Source organism: Cyprinus carpio, unplaced genomic scaffold, assembly GCF_018340385.1.
Source record: "Cyprinus carpio isolate SPL01 unplaced genomic scaffold, ASM1834038v1 S000006658, whole genome shotgun sequence".
Taxonomy (NCBI): domain Eukaryota; kingdom Metazoa; phylum Chordata; class Actinopteri; order Cypriniformes; family Cyprinidae; genus Cyprinus; species Cyprinus carpio.
In genome coordinates, this window is record NW_024879282.1 from 77888 (window position 1) to 87240 (window position 9353).

A 9353-nucleotide genomic window follows, 5' to 3' on the forward strand; every position below is an offset into this window, starting at 1 on the left:
TTACCTAACCCAATCCCAAATCCTTAATCTTTAGAGTGGTGCAAATGGAACTTCCTGACATATCAGATCTTATCTTCACGCAAAAGCTCATCTGGACACTCCATTGCTTTAAGAACCTTCTCCCTTCACAAAATAAACAGTACTTCAAATGAACCTTCTGCTGCGCAGTGGCAACGTCCAGCTAAAGGTATTGATCCCTCTGTGGATTCCCGAGAGAAGACTTGGCGGAAAAGAGGAGGGGGAATAAACACGATTCTTTCAGTGGTTCGACCTGTTAGTGAGAATCTCTTTAAGTGCTGACCCTAAACCCTATGATCTCAAAAACAACACAGAGCTCTGAGTTACCTCAGGTGATCAAGCCATGAAGTGTAAAAATAACCTTCTGGTCAACCCTAGACTTGCCAAACTAGCTCATTCCTTTAGTGTGAGGGCATTTTTAGTACAGGCTGTGAGGAATCCTTTGCTTTTCTCTGGGAATAGCGATCTTTTTGTGTTGCCATATACTTAGATATGTATCAGTACTCTGAGACACATTCGCCCGGGTTCATTCAGATTCTGCGAACCCTTTATGAAGGCAGTACAATAATACCACAGTCTGTTTTCCCTGACCTCCTGTAATTCAATCTCTCCTTGCCAAAGAAAAACACATCTGGAATACATGTCAATGGCATATCGCATATCTCAAGGGGGCGTCGACTTCTCCCATAGAGGAAGAAGTAAAGAATAAAAGATAAATTGTGCATGGTGGCGACAGTAGAGCTCTGTCCCAGCTGCTCTGTGTTGTCTGGACCTCTTCAGTGCCCCGTTAATGGAAGTGGCCCGGTTGGGGCGACCAGCATACCACGACCGGTTGAGATAGCATCAGCTTCCTGGTCCTCCTAGCGGTGCACCATGTTCTGCTTGATTAACCCCACCACGTACTTTCCGCTTGACCCCAACACTGCCAGATGAGGCCCACACAGAACCACAAATTTAGCAGGAAGTGAAGTTTCAGGCGGAGGAATCTGACTGTACAGCAGATCTAGATGTTTTGACAAACCTGATCTTATTTCTGCTATTCACACCAGTGGCTTTTAAGCACAAGCGAAGTTCCCTCAGAAGACCGCCTCATCTCCTTATCCCTTAAGACTGCCATTTTTCAGCTTCAGGCCAGATTCCAGTGAAAAGGTAAAACAAAGTGTAAGTGGGCTTTGAAGTCACTTTCTTCCCATCAAAAATGATAAAGCCGCTTTAAAATTCGTTCAGTCTTCAACGACTGGGGCCTTCAATCGAGAGCCGACCTGACTATTCATGAACTGGATCTTTGAAAGTCAAACAGAGAGAGATGAAAAGGACTAGGGCGTAGTCAGCACTGAACGGACAGGCTTCATGTTAAATACATGCTCGGGGAAAGCGTGCATAGAATGGGATGATGATTAGGCCTATATTCAACATTTGTCTACTCCCAGAACAGTGGACATCTGCATATCTCCCCCTGAGGTCCAGAAGATAACATATCACATTCAGGATGTGTTCTTTTTGCTTTGATGGCTGATGATTGCAGGAGGAAATGACCAAAATAAGGGGAAGGAAAACCCCTAGGCTTCTCTTAGCGCTGGACTTAACCTGTGAATGTTTCTGAAGATCTGCAACATATGGCACTGCACTGGTGATATACACAGTTGAATCGCTCTCAATTAGTGATTCACACATTTAACAGGTTTAACATTTAAGTCGAGTGGTGCTCGTCGAGATGGTGGGTGTTTTGCATAAGAATGACTCACGGGGTTGGTTATAAACATGAGCAGCCCTGGCACGGCTGGATACAAGACTGACATGTAGGGAGGAAGAATTTTCTACTTGAGAAAGGCATATGAGATAAAAGACTCATTAATGGACTGCATAATGACGCTGTGCATTCATATGCTGGCAAAGTGAATGCATAGCTTTAGCAGCCAAATTAATAAGACTACTTTGCATTTTTAGATTTAAAACAAAATTTAATATTTTGACAAATATCAGATGATTTTTACTGAATGCTATAATTGACCATTTCAGACTTTCATGCTTTGATAGTGTATTTTTTATTATTATTATTATTTTATATAATATAATATAATATAATGCATCAATGTTTTTTTATGTTTTTTTTTTTTTTTTTTTCACAAATCTTTATATATATACAGGGTGCGATTTGTGAGAAAAACCAGAGGGGGGATGCTTTTGAAAATTTTTATGAAATGTTTTTAATATGACGGAAACTGTATTTAGTGTGATCTCAGTTATTTATATATATATATATATATGTATCAAATGTTTGATATGGGATAAAAGACAATTCCCTCAGGGAGCACGTTTGCCCTATTTCGGGTAATTGGGGCATTTCTGTCACTTTTGGTAGCAGTTTTGCCCAAAGCACTGGAACCCACATTTCTGACTCTGGTCTGAGAGCTAGAGACTGAAAATGCTAAATTTAAGATTTAATTTGCATTTCTTAGTCTCTATTGCACAAATCATTAAGAGAAAGCTCCCACTAAAATATTTTGTCATTACAACAGACCAGATATATGACCCTTGACCACAAAACCAGTCATAAAGGTCTATTTCTTGAAATTTATACATTTATACAGCTTTCTATTGATGTGTGGTTTGTTAGGATACAACTATTTGAAAATCTGGAATCTGAGGGTGCAAAAAAATCAAAATATTGAGAAAATCGACTTTAAAGTTGTCCAAATAAAGTCCTTAGCAATGCATACTACTAATGATAATACATTTTTGATATATTTATGGTATTTACAAAATGTTTTCATGGAACATGATCTTTGCTTAGTATCCTATTGATTTTTGGCATAAAAGAAAAATCGATAATTTTGACCCATACAAGTATTTTTGGCTATTGCTACAAATATACCCGTGCTACTACTGACTGGTTTTGTGGTCCAGGGTCAGAATAATAATATTAATGCTTAAAAAAAAAAAAAAAAAAATTGTAAAAGCTGTAAATTCACTAAATCTGTTGGAGCGATTGAAGTGTTTACGGGCTATTGTTCGTGTCCCCACAGACGTGTGGCAAACTTTGATATTATCAGCTCTATTCTATGCAGAATAGTTTCTCTTACTGCAGGAATCTGCTACTTTCCCTGATGAAAATACCATGACTTATGCTTTTTGCTGGCTAGTGCTGATGGACCAACAAACTTGCAGCAGATTCCTGCAGTAAGAGAAACTATTCTGCATAGAATAGAGCTGATAATATCAAAGTTTGCCACACGTCTGTGGGGACAAGAACAATAGCCCGTTAACACTTCAATCACTCGACAGAGACAAAGACAAAGAATACTGACAAAACAGAAAAAACATTCACAACATTCTTTGCATTGCACTCAAGGACCAATTCCAGCTCTGCCATGCTGCGATTTTGATCTGCACGGCCATTAAACAACAACTGTGCACGTAATGTCCATGTCTAATTGCCCTCTGAACCTGGCAAGTGTTATTTACTGAAAAAAACACAAAGATCACGACTGATGAGGATAACAGGGTCTCAAAGTCAAATAGGAGCAGAGGAACGAAGTTGAACAGCATGAACAGTGTGTAAACATAGGCGCCAGGAGGGAAGAGAATGAGAAAGAAATGTGTGTTAATGAAGGTAATCTAATAGCAGTGCCCATGCAGATAGAGACTCTGTCATTAAATTGGAGCTCCTGATAAGACAGCACACACAGCCCGGGCCCTCTTGTTTACAGTGTGCCCAAACACACACTTATATACACTATTAACCACGTCTGTCTGCATCAACTAGTAAACAGAGCGAATAAAACATAAACCAGAGGTCTCAGTTTCTCCAAGGACAACACAGCTGCATCATGTAAACACTCAAAGCACAAGCCAGCTGTTTAAGAGTTGGAGTGAGTTGTTACTCAGTGTGAGAGTGTGGTAATCTAGGCTCAGCAGGTCCTGATAATGAGCAGTCATACTGTGTTGTTTGTCAGAAGGAGTGGATCAAGAGGAATATAGTCATTTTTCGCCCAAAGGTAATCCGATAATTAAAAGAGTGGCTGAGAATTCATGCAATGGGAACTGTGCTCCAGGGCTGGAGATACTAAGGATTCTTCGTCTGGGTATGTAAGTGGTATGTTGCCTTGGCATTCAGGTGGCCCCTGCAGTGCCATATAGATACCCACAGCTTCTTTCCACACACTGGCACACAAATAAACTGCAGAACCCACTTGAAATTATCCAAAGTCTTCAACAAGCTTATCTTAATGGGTATATCTACATGTGGGGAAGAATGAGTATGCAGGGTCTGAAGTTAAAAGCAAGCACAAATGTGTGTAAAAACGTGCTTTGGCAAGTAAATAAAAGTTCAAATAAAAGTTAAACTTTTGCATGGTCTAACAACTCTTTATCCATTTATCCATTGAAAAGTTCATGTTGGACCTTTAAGGTATTATTTAACTGCAAAAAAAAAACATAAAACAAAAGCTAAAATGTGTTCTACATTTGGGGGCCAGAAAAGAAAAAAAAAAACAAAGATAAAACTTGAGGAGTTTTGGGATTTAGAAAAAATATAAAATAAAATAAAATAATATAAAATAAACTGTGTCCAAAAAAAGAGAGGATTACTGTGATACCTTGCTGTCGGATTGCAAATGCAGCTAACGCATGTGTTTCAAAAGCTTAGACTTTAAATAAATGTGCTGCTTAAACTCAGACACACACTCTCTCTGTCTGTCTGTCTGTCTGTCTGTCTCTCTCTCTCTTTATATATATTTATATATATTAATACATAACACTCAATTTCAGGGCTTGCCAAATTTAAGAAGAAGTTTAAGAAGAATCTTTTTGCCATTTATGTTACATGGATGGATGATGGATGAAAAGACAGGGATGATGGGGAGAAAACAAACTGCTACTGTTACAGCCTGATGTACGAAAAGCCCCATAATGAAAAGATGCCAGGAACAACCATGAACTTTGTTTATTGTATTATTGCTGATATAAACCACACTGACTACTATCGAGTTATTGGATGGAAAAGAGAATCACTAAACCACTGCTGAAGGGCATGTCAATATCGAAGTGGTGAGAAATTTTCTGATTAAATAGAGAGGCAGCTATATTTCTTGACAGGAAAGATATCGAACTCAGTCCGGGTTGGATTGATAGACAGAAAAAAGCATTCATTAATGAAAGATACAATCTAATAGTCATTTAAAAAAACAGTTAAAGAGAGTCAAAAGTGGGTTATGTACTTTTCCTATCCACAGCAATCTAAATGAATGATGTATTTGCAGAGACAACATATCTCCTTAAACCAATTAATCCTTGTATGTGTGTCACTTTTTCAGTCCAGGTTTCCACGTGTTCAACAGTTCTGCAAACGTAAAGCAAGCTACCACTTCAAGGAAACAATCCCAGATGCATATTTAAGAAAGCTGAAAAGCTAACAAATCATAATTGATACTACTAGTCATATAAACACACTCAGAGAGTTTAGTTTGGCCTCTCTGATTCTTTGTATAGTGCTTTCCCATTTGGAACACGGTTTTGAGGGTCACCACAGCCACTGGAACTAATGTGTAGGGCCATTAAACTGTCTTCATCTGCGGCCAGAGACACAAGGTTGGACAGATTGATGCCAAGGCATTGTGTTGTGTCCCCATTCACCCTCACACAGCAACGCCAGCCAGAGCCGCCATCTTTAGGGTTCAATTCAAACTTCCTATGAGCGCTAGACTCATAAAACCAGAGCTATATGTGTTTCTGGCTTCCTTACTTGACCAATTAAAAAGCTGCCACAAAGAGGAGGTGATAAAAATGTACTATTTTGGGAGATGAGCTACACTCTTGCATAGTGAAATATGTGCTTTTAATCAAAGGTATCAATTTTTAAAGCACATTTGAGGTGCAGCTATATAAATTTTTAAGTAAGATCTCAGCAACAACAAAAGAGTGCCAGAAAGATATTGCCAAGCTGTTTTGTCTTCCGGCGAGGATCCAGTAAAGAACGTGAATGTGCCGGGACAGAAATCAGACTGAGACATCAGAGCGTGCTCAGTAGGAGATGCGGCATTTATCTCCCTCCTTATTGACAGCCTCTCGAGAGCACACTGTTTACACAGATGAGACTGGGAGTAACTGTGCGAGCGAGCGTGCGAGAGGTTGACGCAGACTTCTCTGAGTCACACCTCTCATACACGCGCATGCAAACATGCTCCACTTCTGATCTAAGGAGCGATGACAGTCCTAGAGACGCAAGACATCAAAATAAGCTGTCTTGCATGGAGGGAAAACCCTAAATGACATGCTTTATGCGAAAAGTCATAGAGCTTTTGAAATGCTGCCAATCAAGCACTTTTTACAGCATAGGACATATGGCTACAGATCCTTGTGTGTTCATTGAAAAATACAAAAGAAATGTTGCGCTAAAAAGTCATTTTTTCATTTTCCCACTAAGGTTCATCTGGTTTAAAAGGGTGTCATTATCGAATGAGTCAAAGGCCGGCAGTCGTTAAATGCATGTCTGGGGACAATCCAGGAAGAGCCAACAGCTGTTTGTGGCTGTTTAAAATGACTTCAAAAGGAGTCGAGCAAACACACGTACTCCTTGAGCTACAAACGCAACATAGACAAACAACAACTACACATCAATCACACTCAGAAAGGATCAGGCACCTATAAATGAAAAGTTGAAGTGGAAATCTATGCCTTTTCTTCCAAAGCCCTTATCAGGTGGGAGAAGGCGAGAGGAGATAGCCAGCGGCCCTCACCTGATACCATGAGCCGGATTAAGTCTGAGGTGTGGGGAAAAGAACGGGACAGTGATAAATTCTAAAAATTCTAAAAACTAACCCAGCCTCACTTTTTGGATAGTTTTGAGCATGTTATAAAAAACGGAATTGGTTTTGGTTTGACCAGACACAATTTAGATTGGACTATGGATCTGGTCAAATAAAAGCTTTGCATGTCATTTCATCCCTCGTCTGGCGGCTGTGCTGCCCTTGATTCAGTGGCAGATTTTGTCAGCAGTTATATTGGAGGAAAGATCTCAGAGGCAATATTTACTGCCCCATAAAACAGAACTTCTGTTGGCCAGCACTGTCAGCAATACCACTGATCTAAGCACGATTCAATTCAAGCTATGCAAGATTGTTGAGTGTTTGCAGCCAGGGGTCCTGAAGGTAGACGAGTTTCCAAAAGAACATTACAACTCTTAGCTAATTTGTACATTATTTCTAACTAATGATCTATCCTTCCTCCCTGAGCTGGTTGGAAGTCTGAATGAGGGGGGTCTTTGAGACTGTAAGAAAAAAAAAATCCCTAATACAGAGGAACAGAAGTATTTGCAATAGATTAAAACAAATAAATAATGAAGATATCCTTAGTTTTCTATATATTAAGCATTATCTCTAAGAGGATCCTCTTGAATTCAAGGGCTATAATCTGTCCAAAAGTGAGGGTATTTACTGTAAACTGGGTAAGCTGGTCTTTTTTGAACATATGTTCATGTATAAACAACACTATGTATTGAGGATAAATCTATAAATCATCTGTTTATTGTTTACATTAAGAGCATTGTGTATATATAGGCCTATATGCCTTCGGACACATGAGATGCTGTGTAATTCAATCAAAAATTAAGGGGTTTGACTTTACTATAACTTAAGATAAAGAACATCTCAACCAAAACATATCGACTGTTTGGATATTAAAAACAAATATTGGTAGGGGAAAAAAAAAATTCTGCTGCTGTGTATGAGTTCTGTGTCTAGATAAACTATGTGCATTATCGCCGTATAACCTAAACAACACCATCCATAAGACAATATTTACGTTTAAAAACACCAGAGAAGGTGTTGACAACTATTTCACAATGTTTAGCGATTATAATCTTCAAATGGCCATCTGCCGTGTAGTATTTTCTCCACCTTACCTTGAGACACGCAGATGATGGCAAACACAACGAGCAGCGCATCTGAAGTCCTGCGAAACTCCATCACCCTCAGATATAAAGTCCACTTCAGTCGCCTTTATCCGGACAAACAGTCCCTAAAATCACCTCAAAAGCGCTACAATCCGGTTGTAGTGCGATGAGACGCGTTTGAACAGGCGGTCACATTGAAGAACTTTACAAACTAGACACAAACAGACACACACACAAAAAAAACTGTGTCGGATAATCTGATCATCACAAATACTCCATATTCCCGTGTGCGTTGCGCTCGAGCGCTGATCTGTATGGATAAAGAGTCAGTGTAACGGACAGATAAGATGTGATGCTCACAGTCCGTCCAAGACGCTCTTACTTCCTCCAAGATTCATTTCACAGGCAAAACATCTTTCGTTTCTCGATTTCCTGGAGTATGGTAAAAGTATCCGTTCTTTAATAGCCCACTCAGTCAGATTTCCATCCCAGCCGCTGCCCCGCACTCTTCCCTTCGCTGTGAATGAACGGATTTACTACAGTCGCGTCTCCGGGAGACTGTCTCGTGGTTCAAGCCCACCCCCCGACTACCTTCAGCAGTCACCCACACTGGGGTAACAGCGCTCTTAAAGGGCCAGGCGCTTGATTTCGCACAATCTGCAGATATCGCTGTAAATAGTGAATGAATGAAATTCGGGAGTAGCCTAGTTATGAGAGATGGTTCACCCAGTCAGTCTGTCATTATTTACTCATCTTCGTGTTGTTGCAAAGTCGTATAATTTTCTTTCTCACTTGGCGCACACAAGAAGATATTAGGCAGAACTGACAGCCTCACTCACCATTGACTTTCATTGTATCATTCCATACAATGAAAGTGAATGGAGACTGGGGCTGTCATTTTCCCTAGCATCCCCTTTTGTGTTGAGAGTGTATAAAGGATGAGAGTTTTCATTTTTAGTTGAACAACTCCTTTAAAAACATGACAGTTTTAGTTGATCACATGTTTTCTGAGAATATTGTCTAATACAGCATTTTAGCTAATTTAAAGGAATAGTTCACTCAAAATGTAAAATCTGTCATGTCCTTCCACATTTCTCTCTCTCTCTCTCTCTCTCTCTCTCTCTGTGTGTGTGTGTGTGTGTGGTGTGTGTGTGTGTGTGTGTGTGTGTGTGTGTGTGTGTGTGACAAAAAGTGTGTGTTTTTTTGTATTTTTTTTTTTTCTGTTTTCTTATGGTGGTTATTAGTGGAGGTTGTTGAAAAACAATAAAAAAAAAATTAATAAAACAAAATAAAACCACCATAAAAGTATCATGAAAGCAGACCACGTGTGCATTATACTGCAAGTCTTCAAAAAACATGTGATAATTCAAATATATTTATTAAGATTTAGCTAAAATGTACAAATAAAAAAGTAATTAATAAATAAATTAATTAATAATTTTAA

General features: G+C 39.2%; 1 pseudogene; it reads right to left on the minus strand.

The window, feature by feature from the left end:
- The window catches only part of LOC122134594, a 61281-nt pseudogene extending 52735 nt beyond the window's left edge, over positions 1-8546 (minus strand).
- Positions 8547-9353: the final 807 nt, after the last annotated feature.